Here is a 19,584-nt window from a genome sequence, read left to right on the forward strand (position 1 = left end):
CTGGCCTGGCTCCAAAACATAAGGAGAGACCTCGAGTCCACAATTTGCCGTCTTGCAAGGTGTTCAGTAATCACCCCGGATGGCCGCTTTACCCGCAAATGTTCCACTTCAAGTGTTGGTGCGCTTCTCCCCGACTATGGGCCGGAGCTAAACCTACACGTCTTCACTGGGGGAAGGTTACCTTTTCCTTTAGGTTCAGTTGGTTTTTCCTCACTACCCTCAAATAGGAACTGCTACTTCAAGGGCTTTAAGAAAAGTCCCGTTGGGGTTCTTTTAAATGTATTTTAAGTGTCTACCGAGTGTCAGAAACGCGCTGTCTGTTAAAACATCACCTTTGGGCTTCCCTGGTGGCGCAGTGGTTGAGAGTCCGCCTGCCGATGCAGGGGACGCGGGTTCGTGCCCCGGTCCGGGAGGATCCCACATGCCGCGGAGCGGCTGGGCCCGTGGGCCATGGCCGCTGAGCCTGCACATCCGGAGCCTGTGCTCCACAACGGGAGAGGCCACGGCAGTGAGAGGCCCGCATACCGAAAAAAAAAAAAAAAATCACCTTGGGAGGACAGTTAGAGAGAGCGCGGTCAGGGCCCCAGAATCGGGAACACGCTACGTGCCAAGGAAGAGGCAGCACGTTCCCCGCGTGTGGCCTCACGGACAACAGCCAAGAGGGCACCTGAAGTGAGAGAGGTCTGGGATGAGGATGAAAGGAACGTTCCTGTTCACCTGTGATTTCTCCCGTCCCAACACCACGTGGGCACCAGACAAATAGCTGCTGAAAGAACAGAGCGAAAGTGAACAAACTCATCTGCTCTGGAGGAGGCTGGACCCTGAGGTGCTCGCGGGGGTCCCTCAACCGAGCGGGGGCTACAGTAAGGCCTCTGGGAATCCCTTCCGAGTATGAGACGCAAGATCTCGGCGTCCCCAGACACGCGCCCACTTCGTCCTGCGGGCGGATGGAAACTCCCGGTGTCTGTGTCTCCGTCAGGAAACTGAAGGGCTTACTGAGCAGGAGAATTTTCCGAATCTGAGATGACGCCCAGCTACATTCTCTGCCCATCCTCTGCGGGGCGGGTCCCCTAGCTGAGTAACAGACCAGCTCTGGGCCCTCCGCCCCCGAGCACACGCGGCCAGCCCACACTGAAATCTGAAAGCAGATCTCACAGCAAACACCGGCCCAGCCAGGCCCAAGCTTGCAAGGGTATTTTGATTTCGCATTTCCTTTCTGAATCCATTAATATTTTATGAGACCACACAGAGGGCTCTTGCAGTGCACGTTCCTCCTCTCTTTTTAATCATGTGACGTGCTGTAAGGCATGAGATATTGACAAAAGGAGGGGGACCAAAGGTGGTTTGGCTCTGGGAGGGGAGCAGACGTGTTCTGAAGGGCTAGAGGGCCGTGCCCCTGGCGCTGGGCTGGAGGGCCGTGCCCCTGGCGCTGGGCTGGAGGGCCCTCCCTCCAGGCGCTGGGCTGGTCTTGACCAATGAGCCGCTTCTCCTCCAGTTCGAGTCTTGGAGTCGTGGACAAGCTCCTAGCTAGCGACACAGGCCACTTTCCAGGACACACAGGTCCAAGCAGCAGCCGCCACAAGCCGCCAGGAATGCTTTCCCTGACCCCTGCGTTCTCTCCGCCCTCATTCCCACCAGTCACCCCCTCCTCCCTCCCCGACTTCCGGCAGGCTTCCCAGGTTTGCTATGCAGACGCCCCTACAACTGTCACAGTCCACACTCCCTGCTTCAGTCCCCACTTTGCTGTGTCCGGAGGAAAATGGGAGGGATTACCTGCATGGTTCCAGAGAGTTCGACCCCACCTGGGAGCTAGTTTACAGGTACATCCCTGCCGTTGTCCTAGGTACCACCTCACCTGTGCGTCGGGGTGCATGGCTGCTGGGTAGTAAGGCAAGCCCTGCAGTGTAGACAGCTGACAAGGGTAATAGGGTGAGCTCTGCAGTGTAGACAGTTGGCATGGCTAATAAGGCGAGATGTGTAGTGTAGACAGTTGAGAACATTCAGACTCTATTTAAAAGACAGACCAAATCTCACTTCAGCATTTTTATTTTAAAATGAAAAAATGCAGTAGTCTCGCAGCGTTCATGGGTAAAACTTGATCGTTTCCACTAGTCTTGAGCGATCCAAGCTTCTGGGTAGTGTCATTGTGGGTCACCCTGCGCATCAAATCTGGGGTGAGGTTGGCCTGTGAGAGGAAAGGCAGGCCGGGGCCACAGCAACTCAGCCTAAGAGGACTTTTCTTCTCTGCTCTTTGTCGCGGGATGTTTTCCCAGTGAATTTATAAGCTACGGTGACGGTCGCAAAGGAGAGAATTCCAAAATGCTAAGGATCAAAAGCAAGATGATAGGAAGAATCGTGCACACATGGTAACGGCAGAGCTCCAGGGCACAGGGAGGGCGCGGGTCAGTTCCGACCTCCTCAAGGCCCGCAACAAGCTGACGTTCACGACGTTCTCATGTCGTCTTCAGTGGAAGTGAGTTGTGCTGAATTAGGCACACCTCTCCTGGTCTTCGGAGGAGAGGAAGCCCTCTGGTCTTCCAGGAGACGTGAGGGCCTCCTTTCACAGGGTCCTTTGTGATGGTCTCAATAAACTCACTTTGAAGAACCACACCGGCTCCTGCTCTGCGTAGGATGCCTCCCCCAGTCGTTACAAGCATTTGCAAATCCATTTGGTTGATGTGTCTGTCCTGGCAGAAAATTCTCCCCAATACCCATCTCCTCTTTCTTGCCATATTTCATGTGGAGTGGCAACATGCCCAGCCTTATATTTTATTTCCAGCCTCTCTTGCACCCAGGGAGGAATTTTCAATACGTAATTTGTGGTCATTGGGTAGAATTTCCAGAAAAGGAAACGACTCGTGCCTCTTTTGCTTTTCTATACATCGTTCTTCTGAGCTAGGATATAAAAATAATGCCTAGAAATCAGCAGCCGTCTTGTGAGCATGAGGCAACTTGGAGAATGGAGGCACGCATGTGCTAAGAACAGCAGAACGGAAAGATAGATGGAGCACGGGACGTCATGGAGCTACCACGCCAGCCTCGAGCTGCTTATCCCCAGAAAAACAAATCCCTAATTTCTCTAAGCCATGGTTATTTAGGGTCTCTACTGCTCTGCTGTAGCCAAACACAATTTCTAAATGACACACTGTAGTTTTTAATCTCAAGAAAGCAATGGATATAAACTTTATATTCTGTCATCATCATCATAAAACTGTAGCAAAACCTAAGCTGCAAAGTCTCATGATCTCGGGGCTGTTTCATGCTAATGTAATGATGGATACCAGCGGATTAATCTAGCGCTTCTACTAATCAGTCGTTATGTTTTTAAATAGGGTCTTCAGGAGTAACGGCTTTACCTACAGCAGTGAAAGTTGATAATTTGGCAACCAATGAGAGAGTTGTGGGTCTGTAAATGATTAGGCCTCGTCCAACCATGGTGTGCAGGTGCCACCTTTGTTTTCTCTATGTTGTTCCAGCCTCCAAAGGGACAACCTTGCCCCAAAATGATATACCCTGATTGAGCCGGACACCCAGATGTGACCTGAAGCAGGGCGACTGGCAGAAGTGTGGACAAGGCGGATATCACTGGAATTTGAGGAACTATATCATTTCTCATATTACCACTCTCTGTCCGAGAGCTTTGACCACAAATAGAGTTTCGTTTTCTCTTTCTATTTTGATTAACAAGCACTGGACAGATGACAGTTAGTCTATCTGTAGATAACGTGTCCGTTTCCATCAGGAAGACGGTACAGATGTGGAGGGGCTGGATTATAACAGGGTGACTAGCTGGGGAAGATGAACGCTAGAACAGAAGAGAAATTTTCTGCCATGCGTGAAAAATGCATCTGGTGGATACTCACGGGAACTTGCCAAACCTACTTTCAGAGTTTGGACCGACCCTAAGTGTCACACAGATCTGACATTCACATCAGCCACAGCAAGTGTTCCCAGTTCAGAATCCCTGAGAACCCTTCAAGTATCTGGCATCCATGTGTTAAACAAAATATGTCTCGTAGCTGAATTTGTTTATAAATTATGAGTGAGACATTAACAAAGTTTTCTGTTGACCACACAGCATTCATTAACCAATCACAAAGGTTTCAAAGGCAGTTTATGACCTTAGGAGCCATTGAAAAGTTGAAAGGGAAAACAGCGCTGATCTAAATGCTCAGCTTTCTTGCCCTTTGCAGAAACAGGTACTCTATCTCCTCTTAATCTGAAGCTTAGCCCCACGGACTCACCGCTGAAATGTGATGCTGGTATAAACAACGTAGCATCACAATCAGCGGAGCAAGGAAGCCCCCTGGAGAGGCTGCCTTTGAGGAGCTGGTCTTCCCACCTGAAGAAATGCAGGTTATGGACATGGAGTGACCACCAGGCTACCACACAGCAACCTCTGCATCCACTGGTCACCTCGGAAAGAAACAGCTGGTACACTTCCCGTATCAAGAATCTGGCTCCCACCGCACTTGGCCACCTTCTTTCCATTAAATGACAAGATAACCAGTTTCATAAATCACTGGTTAAAAGAAAAGCTACCTTTCAGAGGTGTATGAGCTGCAGAAATCATCCTGGGTGTTCTAATGGAATTTAGAAATACCAGGGAAGTTAGAATAAGAGAAAGTAGACATTCCACTAGTGAGTTTCTAGTTTTCTACTTGTCTGAAAGCAGGGATGATAACAACGGTAAAAAAGCATTTGACCTTTTAGGACTGACAAAACAAGTGTGATGTTTGACAGTAATAGCTATTACATAATTCACTTTCCACTTAAGTTTTTAATAGCACTCACAAGGTTAGTGCGAACTTGACGGCGTGTGTATACACACGAAAAGAATGGAGGAAAGCAAACCCGCTTCTCAAATAGTTTACAGTGTTTTGATCGTTTAAGAAGACTTCAAGCATTATTTTCCTAGAAATTCTGACAAAATGATTCTATCAAATTAACTACTTGCTCCAAATTACATATTGTGTCATTAATCCCGAATACAGGTTATATTTACAGGCAATCACCTTAGCCATCCTGTCATGTCGGAATCTTCTATTTCCAAAATTCTCGGGTAAGACATCTTGCAGAGGATCAATATTATCTCTGCTTCTAAATTTCTATTATCTTCATCCAATAAGTGTGAATGAATTAGATGCCTAGTGCCGCATGAATCTCACAAAATGAAAAATAATATCACCCTTTGTGTCCTAATTCAAGCTTCAAGTGTAAGAACTCATTGTTCCTCAAGGCAGTGCAGGCAAGGAAGAGCCAGGGGCAGGTGCCAGGACATGTGATGTCCCATCTCGGATGGGACAGATGCTGGGAAGTGGAGGGAGAGCCAAGGCTGATGATTAAGGAGAGATGGGCGGCGGGGACGCATCAGCTGGGGAGCACTGGGCTCTGGGAGGGCTCTAGCCAGAGCAGCACATCATCATCATCTCTGTCACACATGATGCCGTGGACGTGGCTGCAGCCCTGTGGGCCCCCGTCTGTACCTGTCGAAGGGATGATGGAACATCGAATGGAGAGAGACAGGTGCTGCCCATCCAGGCACCCAGGGGCGGAGTCCAGAGGACAGGACACGGGCATCCAGAGCCAGGAGCGCCGGCACCCTGACCCAGGCCTCACAGGCTCGGCACGAAGCCTGCTGGACAGGGGATTCGGGCTGAAATAAGTATTGAGTCTTCATAGACTTTGGCCGCCGTCGCGCAGGCTGGGGGTCTGGGAGAAGAAGCAAAGATACGGGGGAAGTCCAACTCCAGAGTCTGTACATGCGCTGGAAATATGCCTGGCTTCAAACACTTTATATCTTCCTTGATAGCTGCCCTCTTTCCTGACTTGTCTCCATGCGCAGCATCAGAAAAACGAGTTTTTCCCATAACAACTCGCCAATTAGATGTGAAATCATAAAAACACAAAATACTTTCTGATCCAATCTAGAGACCCACACTCTGGTTTGAAAATAAGGATTCCCAGAATAGTCGTGGGTCTGGGTGGGTCCAGGCGGAGTCCGGTTTCCTTTCCTCAAACAGAGCCAAATCCCAGTGCCCGGAGGCCCTGGGGACGCTGAGTGCCCCTCCAGCCCCTGCCGCCACTCTGACCCCTCCTGAGGTCGGTCCAAGGCACGAGTTCTCCCCCTTCCTGCTCCCTCCTGAAGCCCCAACGCTCAGCCCCGCTTCCTGAACCTCCACTGAGAAAGCTGAATTCCTCGATCTATGTGCCGTCTTTCCCCACGTGCAAATTGAAACTTTGATCATAAATAGGAATGTTCTTTTGAAAGCTGTATGTTACATAACCCAGGGAAAACTCAGTCCAGAAGGAACTACTGTAAGTGAAGGTCAACGTCAACCTCAGTGGAAATAACTCATTTCAGCACCCGCAGCTGTGGAGTCATCAGGGAGTTGTCTGGCTACATGGTTTTTTCACATCTGTCAGTTAATTTAAAGAAATGAACGTACACTCTTTCATTAAAGCAAATCATGGAGATTTGCACCCCTCCCTTGAGTGCCTGGAGTCTATACATGATAATAATATGTTACGTGGGGTCTGGAATATCATATTTTCAACTCTAATCAATAGACTTTACATACGATATAATCTGCGTTACGTAAGAGTGTAGATGATTTTTCAAATCAACAGTCTGACATTTAGGGACATTCTGGATGAATGAATTTAAATCCATACCCAAATTAAGATAATTAGCTTCTTTTATTTTGAGGAATGATGTTACTGTACAGGTAATATTCTTCTATATCATGAGTTTCGGACCAATAGCCAGCAATGGAAGTTGCCCAATAAAATGTGACCTTGCAGCATTTTGTAAGGCAAGGCAATTTTGAAGGATGACCCTAAACATCTTTGCTGAAATATATTTTGAGTCACCGATTTGTATTTGCTGAAGAGAATGACTTAGCTCATTCATTTTTGCCATGTTTTTTCTGCCCAGCACTTTCTCCTCCCAAATGGCTCTAGAGTTTAAAAGACTGAGCAGATCCAGCTAAGCAGATAAGGAACATTGCAAGTATTAACCAGTTTCAGTAGCTACTGAGCGTCCCGCACTCGAAACATGGCTGGAAGCCGGTGGTTCCCATCCCCGCAAAGCCTCAAGCTCCTTTCCGCTTGACATGTTGTTCTAATCAACCACTCCGACACCTGGAGGCTCAACAGGCTGGAACCCAGGACACGGACCCCAATTGCAGGGACCACCTCTGTCCTTCTAAGTTTCATATATGGGTTAGCAAGGGTCCCCATCCTTCCCCGCAGCCCCTGCACGGGCGGCAGCTCAGGCTGCTCTGTCGTCCTCCATCACCTTGGCAGACTCTCTGGTGTGGCCTTGACCCTGACTCATCCCGGGATCCCCCCCCCCCAGAACAAGGGGGACTGAAGATGCCAGCTCGGCACCCCGAGAACTTCCCGGCATCATCTGGAGAAACAGATGCACAGGACAGATAGCTTTCTTTTTAAAATTTTTTTATTGGGGAAGGACACTTTTTATTTGCGTGATTGTTTGTTTCAAGAATGCTGAAATAAAAGAGCAGAGAATTCGACACCGGACGCCCAGCACTATGTCTCCATCTGTCCAGACTGAACCAGGTTGGGGTCCCCAGGTGGAGGCAGAAGAGCTGGGGTCCAGGAGCTGTCACTCTGGAAAGGCTGAGAGCCCCGGCACATGGAACATTTCTGTGCCAACGGTGCTGAGCGGCTAACATCATCTCATGACGCCCCAGAGCTTGTTTCTCCCTTTAACCCCATCAGAGATAAGAAACACTTGAGGAAGGGGGTCGGCTAACTTGCCAAAGCCAGACACGTGTGTCAGCAGAGCCAAGAGTTGAGGCCAAGCTGTTCAACTTCAAAGCAGGAGCCCTTAGTCACCACGGAGACACCTAAGTGGAGTCTAAGGCACCTGGATCTTCAGTCGTCTGATCCAAGGTCGGGTGTATATTTACTGTGCTGTTGGGGGCCCAGCGATAGTGTGAGGTACACTGTTAAGGAAGGAGCCTTCTCTATTTAGGGGCTCAGCCACCACCCCGTCAGTTCCCTACAGATCGGCGGCTGGGGAGTTACTGGTCAACAGTACTTCTGGCGGGGGTGGGGAAAACAGTGGAAGGAAATATGTCTACACGAAGAAGGAAGAGGAGAATGTGGCTTCCTGGAGACCACAGCCATGATGACCACAGTCCTGGAGAACACAGCCCTGGAGACCATAGCCCTGGAGACCACAGCCATGAAGACCACAGCCCTGGAGACCACAGCCCTGGAGAACACAGCCCTGGAGACCATAGCCCTGGAGACCACAGTCCAGAGGACCACAGCCCTGGAGAACACAGCCCTGAAGACCACAGCCATGGAGACCACAGCCATGAAGACCACAGTCCTGGAGACCACAGCCATGGAGACCACAGTCCTGGAGACCACAGCCATGGAGACCACAGCCCTGGAGACCGCAGTCCCGAGGACCACAGCCCTGGAGAACACAGCCCCTGAGGACCACAGTCCCGAGGACCACAGCCATGGGGTCCACAAGTGTGGAGACGTCCCTTGGAAGCCCCAGTAGTAACTGGGAGAGAGACCTGGGGGTGGGGACTGAAGTCCTGGAATCACCAGGGATGTCTCAGGTGCCCCCCAAGCATTGTGCTCTTGTGACCACATTTATTCATGGACAGCAGGTAAGAGACACTTTTCACACCTGTCCTGTGTCACCTGGGCAATGAGGAAATTAAAAGACCCCATTGCTGGGCTTCCCTGGTGGCACAGTGGTTGAGAGTCCGCCTGCCGATGCAGGGGACGCGGGTTCGTGCCCCGGTCCGGGAGGATCCCACATGCCGTGGAGCGGCTGGGCCCGTGAGCCATGGCCGCTGAGCCTGCGCGTCCGGAGCCTGTGCTCCGCAACGGGAGAGGCCACGGCAGTGAGAGGCCCGCGTACCGCAAAAAAAAAAAAAAAAAAAAAAAAAACCCATTGCTGAGGTTAGGGAGAAAAAGGGACTTTCATTCCTTGCTGATGGGAATATCAAAGAGTACAACTTCTTTGGAAAAGAGCGTGGCAGTATCTTCAGAAGTTAAAGGTGCAGCTGCCACATGCCCCGTCCTCTGCACCTTAGGTATTCACCCGAGAGCAGTGGAAGCACGTACAGACGAAGACTTGTACACAAATGTTCTTTTCAGTTTTATCAGTAACGGCCAGCAAGTCCATCAGAAGGTGGAAAGATAAACTGGTACATCCGCACGGTGGAAAGGCGCTCCCAACGAAAGGCGTAAGTCTGGGTGCAGGTTACAGCACGACCAACCTAAATAACTCGCCAAATAAAGGGATCCAGGGCAAAAATGAAAAGTGCATACTTTCTGACTCCATTGATAGAAAATTCAAGGAAATTAAAACTAGATTAGCAGCTGCCTGGGGACAGGAGTCGGGAACGTGGGGGGAGGTTCGGGGGAAAGGGATCGCAAAGAGACACAAGGGAACTCTGGGATGAATGAACACCTTCCCTGTCTTCACTGTGGTGATGACTTCACAGACAGATGATTAGATCAAATTGACTCAGTTGCACATTTAAAATATGTGTAGTTGATTAATGTCAGTTACACCCCAGTAAAGCTGTTTTGCAAAGTTGCTTATCTGGTAGGAAAAAGGGCTTCACGGGTGAAAGAGGAGATACCAGAGACAGAGGACTCTGCCCAGCTCAGAGCCGTTTCATCAATAAGAGTGGAGTCTGTGCTCTGCACGCGGGTCCCCCTTCCGACGGCCCCCAGCCTGGCCACGCTGCTGCAGACTCCGGCCTCTTACGGCGACCGTTAACCCTGAGTGACATCTGGTTATTTTCTGCACCAGTCCCTGATCTGCGCTTCGTGACGACAGCACCAGCTCCCTGGTAACAGACGGAAGAGCCGCGGCATTTCCCCCGGTTTCCTTGTGCTGCTGGGAGAACGAGGTTCGAATGGCCGGCGTACACGGAACGCCCTCCTCGCCCACAGCTTATATTCACAGAGCTGGCCTTTCTGAGTGGCTGAATACGTGGGAAATGCCAGCTTCCTTTGCAGGGGGTGGCAGCTGGGGGCGAGAAAGCAGGAGGAGGAAAGAGAAGAGGGAAGGGGCCAGGCAACCTGTGCGAAGCTGCGGCCTCGGGGGGGCAGGGGGCACCCGCCACGCGCCCCGGGCACACCCAGGACCCCACTGTGCTCAGGGAGAAACATGCTCCCGGCGTCGCGGAAGCAGACGACCAGCAGGTGGGAAAAGCGAGGGGCCCTTACGCAGGCACGGCCTGGCCCCAGGGCACCAGCGCCGCAGCAAGAGCGTTTCCATCTGGGCCAGGGCGGGGCTGGGCAGACACCCCAGGGAAGGGACTCGCAGCGTCACACGTCGCCTAAGGGAGGCTGGACAGCAGGCTGAACGTCGAGGCTCAGCAGCTCGCCGTTCCTCAGCCTCAGAGCAAGCGTGTCCTCGTCCCACGTGGGCAGAGAGCATCGCCCGGCTCTGTAGAAACGGTACCAAAACCGACCCTGCCCGTCTGCTCAGTCACTGAGAGAACAGGAAGTGAGGGCCACGCTGTACTCACAGACAGCAAGCCCTGAAGCCTGAGCTCTCAGCGTGCGAACGGAGGGGGCTCCGGGCAGGGGGCAGCGCCCGGCGTTACAAGCATGGGGCCTGGCAGGCTCCTCTGGACGTCATGGGGAGGTCACTGTGTCCCTGTGGGTCTGTTGGCCTGGCTTCTCCAGCTCCCCCAGGCTGGAGGTTGGCCTGTGGACAGCTCATCATGTGTCCTGAGCCCGTTAGACTTTCTGAAGGGCATCGCCAGGACACCTGCACTCAGACTGCCCAGGGTGGGCCACCCCCTCCCTCAGTGACCCTGGCAGACAGCCGCGGGCTCCCCTGCCCAAGAGCCTGCCCACTGCCGCCGTCTGGCACAGACCTCACGTGTGCCACCCTCCCCGGGAGTGGGACTGGTCCCCGGTCACCTGACGCCCGCAGGACTGGTCTGAACAGCAGTGGTCAGTGGCTGGAGAATGGGCTTCCCTCCCCAAGGGGGCACGAGTGCCGGGTCCTCCTGGGGCCAGGTGGTGGCACTGCTGCCTTTAGGCATCTACGGCCACGTCCTCGGGCCTCCTCTCAGGGCCGCTCCAGAAGCCAGTCCTCGGAGCCCACCAGGCCATACACACCGTGGGGATGGAGCACCCTGAACCCACAGGACCTCTAGAGGTAAGGCTGTCTCCTGACTCCACAGGGCTCCCCGTTTTGAAAATCAGACAGAGTGACTGGCGGTGGCCCAGGGGCACCTCTCTCAGCCTTAGCCCTCCCTACTCAGCGCAGGACAAAAGTAACCTCTGCATCTCATCCACGTCCTGGGGAAATTTTGTGGCAATTTAAAATGGTGCCTATGCAATTTATTTTTCCACTTCTCTTATGAGGAAAGTTTCCAAAAACCGTAACAGTGCCAGAGCTGATTGGAGGCCAGCAGAAGGTTTCTTTGTATTCTTGTCCTGCTTGCCTTTATTTACAATGCACTCCGTTCACTTGCCTGTTTCACATCAGGAACGCATCTTCTCACTTCTCTCTGTGAACGCCCACCCCGCTCCCAGAGAGGAGTCCCTTGGACCCAAGGGACTCTTTCCTGTAGGTTTCCTTCTGCCCAGAGCAGCTCCGTCACCCTCCTTCACAGCCCCCAGCAGACACGTCTTCTGGAGCCAAATGAGTTTTCACCACGACCAAGAAGGACCCATGAGGGTCCTTTTTAAAATGTCCTGTGCTTCTGTCAGCGTCACATATCTAAGCAATAATCATTTCCATTTGATTCTCTAATGTTATTTCTCATCAATTAAGTACACTGTGAGGTCATGTTGATCTATTATCTGTAAATTTAGAGGCTGGGACCACTGACAAAGAAGACACAGAGAAGTACACTTTAGACAAGATTTTATCTTAGGAGATGCAGAGGACGGTGAGGGAAGTCAGCACGGGCACTTCCACCAACGCTGAGCTGAGAGCTCACAGCATCCACGTCATGGGTCTGTGTGGATAATGTCCAGGATGCTGGTCCATTCAGAGCACACGCTGAGTTCACCAGAGAAAACGGGAATGGCAGATCCCTGCGAAAAATGCCCCACAGTCACAGCAAATGGTGCAAACAGCCCCGAACGCCACATAACGCAAGTCAGGGAACATAGAGCCCAGAGAAAGAGGAACGAGGTCACAGCGCCCTGTCCTCCAGCTCGAGACGGAAGATGCAGGCAGAGGCCTTCAGGGCTGCCCCCCGCCTAAGCCCGGCCCAGCAGGGCCACAAGCAGAAGCTGCAGCATCCTTGCACAGAGAAATATCAAAGTCAGGGACCATGGATGTTCAACTAGGGGGCGGTGCAGCCCATCCCGTTCCGGCTGGAGCTGATAAAGGCCCAGGATGCCACAGAACTGGCCCTGAGCTCCCACCCCTGACTCGCCAAACCGACCCTGAGGCTGGTGAGGTAGGTCCCCGGGGCAAGGTCTCCGGGACTACATGCACCCTTGTCCCACCTAGGAGACCATGAAGCCCAGGCCCCGAGTGCCAGGTGTGTTGGCCCCCTGTCTGTCCTCTCCCGCCCCCAGCTCAAGTCCCATCTGAGAAGCTCGCGAGGGGGGACAGAGGCTGAGGCAGAAGTCAGGGGTCCTGGGTTCCCGGCCAGCCTCTCGCTGACCTGTGACGTGGCCTCGGAAAACTCACAGCGCTTCTGGGCCTTGCTTCTGCATCTGCAGAGCCGGAGAAATTATGTGCACGCGCACGCACGCTCATGCACACACAGCGTTTAAAGCCAAGGGGTTGATAAGTGATGCTCCCGTTGGTGAGGACGGGGCCGAGGAGTGGGCGGGGCCTGCTGGGTGGGCGGGGCCTGGAGAGGGGACGCGAGGGAAAACCAGGAGGAAAGTGTTTCGGGAAGGGGAGCAATCACCGCCTCCAGAGCTGCTGAAACACCAAGAGCATGAGGACAGACCTGGTGATGGCCTGGCAAGATGGGAACCTAGGGTTACGAACAACCAGAGCGAAAGGAATGTCACCTACTGTCGGGCGGAGGGGACGGCAGCTCCTTACCCGGCATCCGCAGTGAAGACCACACAGACAAGCCCCCCGCACAGTGTCACTGGGCCACAGAGGCCTCCCAGCGGGAGAGAGAGAAAGGCCCTTCCAGGCAGGACGCACTTGCGGGGAGATGGGCTGGAGATGCCTTTCACCCAAAAAGTCAGAGATGTGATGAAGCTCCAATGGAGAGCCACTCGGGGCTGGGGAGGACTGAACCCCACCCCTCCACGAAAGCACCCCACTCCCACCCACCCCTCCACAAAGACCCCCTCCCCAGTCACCCTCCACGAAAGACCCCTCCCACCCTAGACTTCTCTGAGCAACCCACTGACTCATTTGCTCTCACAGTCTTTGCTGAGACTTTATTCCTACATTATTCTGCAAAATCCACTGCAAGACTCAGATCACGGGAAAAACCCTACCTGAAAATAGCTTTCCCGAGGCGTGATTTTCTATCAGGAGGGTCTGGGGCACGTCCAGGGCTCCAGACACGAAACCGCTCTGTGGTTAAGAGCCTCCTGACGCACGACGGTGGAAGACTTTTTGTCCAAGTTTTCAAGGGTCACTTTGCACATCTTTCCCCTTGTTCACCGAAGCCATATTTCTGGTGTCATTTTAATAGATTCTGTGTGCATTTTCAATATCTGTTCAATTCACAGTTTGATTAAAGGTATAACGAATCGTTTTTCTGTCACATTCAAAAAGAAATGCGTTCATGAACTCGCACACAATCTGACTTCCCATAAATTCTCTTCCTAGACATGCATTTGGTCAGATTCACGAGAGCTTAATGTCAGATTATTATTTCTGGCACTCACTCATCAGTACCTCCCCAAAAATCCACCTCAGGATGTGAGTCCCGGATCCTGCACCAGAAGTAATTGATCCTGTGACATTCCCTGGTTAATGGAGACTTTCCCGTTCTTTCAGCAGCACGTTCAGTCAGATCCGGGTACCAACTGTGTGATGACACGGCTGTGAGTGTTTCCACTGAGCTGGAAGTGTGTTCTCACCGAACAGGGGGAAGGAGTTCTCAGTTAAAGATATGAAGCTGACACCATCTTTTCCGCCTTCCAGTCTGTGCTCCGTAGATGCTTTTCCCAGTGTGACCTCCCCCTCCCCAATTCCAAACTGGTGCCTGTCCTCCTCACAGGGTCTATGCTGACCCCGCCTGGAACGGCATCAGATTAAAGGGTCGTGCACGACACAGCCCGGCATCCAGCACTTTTTCTCTCTGGGTTGTGTACTTTCCTGCAAGGCAGGAGTCGCCGTGCTCTGCAGGAACGGCTATGACAACTTCCACATTAATCTCCTGGTTTTAAAGAATACAGGCTTTTCAGACTCTGTATCTTTTCCACTTTTCGCTTGAATTTAAGTGCATTGATTTATGGTCATCTGAATGCAAAGCAGAACGCGTATTATATAGAAGAGGAGGCTTCACCTTGCCTCCTGGTGACCTCATCCCAGCCACACGCCCATCCCACCTCCATATAAAATGAAGACACAGAGCAGAGCAAAACACCAACTTGTTCTGTGTTTTCCCTTAAAATGCAAACTTTTCTTCGCGTGTAAATTCCAGGAAGCGCTAAGCTAAGTGTAAAATAAAGGTGAGAGTCCTTTGGTTCAAAACCGCAGCCATCCTTCCCACCCAAGCAGCAGGCTCTGGGGCCCAGGCAGAATTGAAAGCAGCAATGACAGTGCCATTTCCCGGAGGGGTCAGGAGCCCCCCAGGAGGCAGGGAGTTCCAAGATCCTCCCTGAGGGTGAAACGCAAACTCTGAAGGTTTTGTCAGCAGCCCCTGGAGACCCCACCCCTCCTTCCCGCCCTTAATCCCCGGAAACAGGGAGCTTCTAATTCACAAAATCCACTGCAGCCTGGACACATGCTTGCCCTGCCTCTGACTGTGGTCCGTTTATCAGCGCGGGACTTGGACATTAATTAGGGCTTTATTTGCTGCTGGGCCCCTTTTTCTACAAATATTTCCTCTGGGCCATGACAGCCATTTCCTGTCCTTTGATCTCGCCCCACAAGTAATTGAACCATTAGCCTCGTACCTGCAAGAAGCTGAATAGGGGCCCGTTCTGGGAAGGGCAGGACGGCTTCACACCAACACACATCCTGCTGGTCGGACGGAGCTCACGCCAGGAATCAAGGGTTGGACCCAGGTGAACGTCGCTGAAGATAAAAGGAATAAAATATTAGAAAGTGTAAAAAACTAATTTTGCGTGCTGCCTGTTAGGGAAGCTTCAGGGTTTTCAGTTTTCAGTTTGGAAGACCTGAGTACCTGTAGTTAAGTAATGATAGCAAATTAAAGCAACAAGTAACACTAACGAGGTGTTTACCGGGCACTAGACACCATTCTACACTCCGATCCAAGACTCTCTGGCTGGGCCGCCCCCTGAGGGGACAGGAGTAGGGCCCCCAAAGCCACGCTGCCCTCAGAGGGAAGCAGGACACACACGCCACACACGGAAAACCTGCAGACCACGTGAATCGAATGTGCATCCAACAGGATGGAGTCACGTGTACAGCGTGTGGGCAGCCACACCCAACACCGGGGACAGGCTCCATCCACGTGCGCAAAATGCGGAAGGGCCCCTGTTCCACTGCGGACCTTAGGGCCCCAGTACAGACTCTGGAAAACTGAAGGAAAAGAAAAAAGGGGTTTCTAACCTTTAAGTTTAAAATTTAGTTTCTCAAGCTGTCAGTACTCTAGATGTTTCCAAGAACACTGGCACAGGTTTCAGCCTCAATTCACACAAGTAAACTCCATTTCAGATCAGATCAGATGTTCATTTCAGGTCAGTTAATTTATTAAACCGACCTTAAGAAGTGGAATAAAACTGGTGTCTCTAATTCTGAAGGCGCCCCACTCAGATACAAGAAGAACGACTGAGATAGAGCAAGACGCACACCGTTTCTGTCTCTCGTGTGTTCTTACCCTGCTGCCAAAAGGTGGAGGAATTTGAAGAGGACATTGCTGATAATCGCTTTGCTCAAATGTTTGGGGTTGCAAAGACCGTCGCCTACCGAGAAAGAGCATGTTCTCACTCAAGTATATTAACAATTATTATTTCAGTGCGGAAACTTCCATAGGAAAACATACAGAATTTATTCTATGTTCGAGGAGGTGAACCGTCTCTATCTCCTCGGGTATGAGAATCTGTTTCTTTTCATCTTAGGAAGTAAAATCAGCCACATGTAGAGTCATGACGTTCAAGAACTTTCTTTCTGATACAATTCTGCCTGAGACGCTGAATTTGTGTATTTTTATACAAATGTAAAAGGTCTTTTTAGTGCAAAAGGAGACGTAATCGGAACTATTTTTCTTTCTCTATGTCCCATTTTTCCAGTGGCTGCTTTAAGTTGTAATGAACCAGACAGGCAGGCAGTTCTTCGAAACCAAAGAAAGAGGGGAGCAGAGGATGCAACTGGGGCAGGGGGGTGGACACGATGTCCCCCAGCTGCAGCGCCCCCTGGAAGAGCCCACAGGTGCTCGGTGACAGGGAGGCTCATGACCCCGTCCCTGGCGCAGGCCCTGCTGTCTGCCCACCAGCCCTCAGTCTGCAAGAGAGGAGTGAGGACCCTTGCACAGAGGGCTGCCTACCCCACCCCGCCTCCCCCTCCTTGGGGTCCCTGGCAGGTGGAGGAACAGGCTGGCAGAGGGCTGAGAGAAGAGTTCCTTTCCCTCCCTGATCCAGACACGGGCACCGTGGTCAGAAGCTAGGAGACGGCCGCCGAGGGGAGGCAGCGGCCCAGGGGGGATGGGGAAGTCCTGGGCCGAGCTGTCCTGCCGGGCTGGTCTCCAGCTGCGGTCAGAGCTCCCGCCCGCCCCGTCCAGGGTCAGAAGCCGGGAAGGCCAAGGCGCAGGCTGCCCGCTATGGGGTTGGCGCTGCCACTCCCCAGAGGCAACCAACACGGCCAGAGAGGCCACGGGATGCCACTCAAAATAGCCCATGGCCCTTTTGCTCAGGTATCTTCAGACCAAAGTCTGCAGCCCGTGGACAGGCGTGCTGTGTGTCTCGTCCACCCTCAGCCCAGGCAGTGGCCTCACCTGGGCCGAGGCTGACCCGGGTGAGCCTCCCCGTCCCTCTCCGCAGGTGTGCAAGGAGCGCGGACGAGCCCAGGCCCCTCGTCTCAGTGTCTGAGGTCGCCTTCCTGCGAGATGGGCTGACCTTCCCTGTCTCCTGTTGGTCTCCCAGGGCAACCTGACTAATTATCACAAACCTGGCAGCTCAGAGCAGCAGAATTTATCCTCTCTCAGCTCTGGAGACGGGAAGTCTGGGATCAAGGTGCTAGCAGGGCCGCACTCCCTCCAGAGGCTCCAGGGGAGGAACCTTCCTGCCTCTTCCAGCTGCTGTGGCCCTGGGCGCCCCATGGCTGTGGCCACATCCCTCCGGCCACACGGCCTTCTCCCTGTGTGTCTTCTTGTAAGGACACCAGCCAGTAGAGTTATGGCCATGCTGCACACAGGACGACTGCGTCTCAGGATCCTTAACTTAACTAAACCTGCAAAGACCTTAAATAAGGCCATATCCTGAAGTTCCAGGGGGGACACAACTCGGGAGGGGTCGGCCCGCTGCAGGACACAAGGCAGGTTCTGTCCCCAGAGGAGAAGGAGCTGCAGGCCGTGTTCTCTCCACCCTCCAACGCCTGCAGCTACTGATTGCAGCTCCCGCAGCAGGAACGGTGGTAAACCCTCTAGATTTATCATTTCATTCAATTCTCATGATAACCCCAAAAGGAGACACATTAGTCTTGTTTCAGGAGCAAAAACCTGAGCTTTGGAGAAGTTAAGAAGAGTAAGTAGCAGGCAGGGCTCCGACCAGATCTTAGCTTCCACTGCCCACAGCCCGCCTTGCATAGCAAGGAAGGTCCCCACCGGGGCCCCGTCCCGGCCCCTTGTGGGTCTCTGCGGGGACGCCGGTCACGGGGCGGAGCGGGACGGGCCCTGACGGGGGCCGAGGACGACACGGGGACCCCAGCCTGAAACTGTCCCGCCAGCAGCGAGACTGGGCCTCCCGCTGCCTGGCGTGGCCGGTGAGGCTTGCAGTCAGAGGGAGGCGCACGTGAATTAGCTGTAGCAGATGTTTTTTCTCTGGGAACTACCAGACCTTTCTGGCCGCTCATTTATCCTTCAAGGGGATAAGACTCTAGCCTTCTATTATGCGCTGTCATTGGAGCATTGCACAACTTTATCAAACTTTTTATTCTGGAAACTGAATTAATTTTCTGCAAGGGGTTTTTTGTGCAGCTCTTTAATCACATTTACTGGAGAACATGTGTACTGTACAGCTGGGGAGCCGATTACGGCTTCCAGAAAGGCCACTTTCAAAGGAGATTGCCCTCGCAGCCGAGCCCTCCATCTGAAGGTCCCCGGGTTTTGTGAAGAGGAAAAAATTAATTACTATTTTAATAACGAAGCCAAGCCGGCTGAAAATCCTCTTAGAGGGCGGCGGATGATGTAAGGGCCGGCGGGGGGGATATTGAAAGCTCTGATCACACGTCCTCCCTCCTCGCTGCTCCTCACCCTCTGTAAGATGATACGGGCTGCTAGGTCACACATTAGGGAATTAGACATATAATAATAACACTGTTTTTTCTTGGGAAGGGGAAAGCTGTGACGCTGCGGCACAGGCTGCTGGGAACTCCCGTCAGCCTGGCCCCGGGCCGCGCTCCCTCCCCGCCCCCAGCCTCAGGCTCCAGCCGCCCGGAGTCGCCCGGCGGTCATGGGGACTTCGGGGTGAGGCGGGTGGTCGTGGGGCTGGCCGGGGGCTGACGTGAGCATCTCCAGCTCTCCCCAAGCCTTCCCCCTCTGGCTTCCAGAGGAAAAGGTTGAGCTGGGGTCTTTCATCTGCTGGCATTTCTCCTGGAAAGTGAAAGTTTTGCACCAGAATGCTGACGCGATGAGGCAACGGCCGAGTGAGCAGAGGGGGTCCCAGTGATGAGGGACCCAGAGCACTACGGGCACCGTGGCCAGCCACATGCAGATGGAAGGGGCCCGGGAAATACACAGCAAACTGCGTGCAGGACGCATGGGAGGCCTGGTCCAGCCAAGGGCTCCCTGATTTCAGATCCATCCTGTTTAAGAAAGGACACCACCAAAAACTAGTAGAGAGAAAGAGACAGAGAGAGAGAGAGAGAGACTGTGTGTGCATGTGTGGCGGCGTGGGGACCTGTAAAAGAGATGCAGGCTTAATCAAAGAATCAGGAAAGAATTCTCAGACCTGCAGTAGATGGCATATTGATGACGATTCTGCACCAATCACATGAGCGTATATTAAATAAGTAAGAGTTAGCCCTCACCAGAAATATTTTATAAGAAGTCCCAAAAGAAGGCATCGCCCAGTAAGAGAGAATTATTAATAATTGAGAAGACATGTGAAGGGGTTAAGAAATCGCAGAGGCTGCTGTGATAAGCAAACCAGTTATGTTTAAAGCGAACGTGCCCGAGAAGCTTCAGAGCCGGGTGCAGGCAGGGCCAGCGCGCGTCTGTGGGACCGCGGTCCACCCAAGGATGCCCCTGCACCCTCGCTGCCCCCACGCTGCCGGCT

The sequence above is a fragment of the Aethalodelphis obliquidens genome, unplaced genomic scaffold (genome assembly GCF_003676395.1).
Source record: "Aethalodelphis obliquidens isolate GAN/ISIS:26980383/991018 unplaced genomic scaffold, ASM367639v1 scaffold19, whole genome shotgun sequence".
Lineage (NCBI taxonomy): Eukaryota > Metazoa > Chordata > Mammalia > Artiodactyla > Delphinidae > Aethalodelphis > Aethalodelphis obliquidens.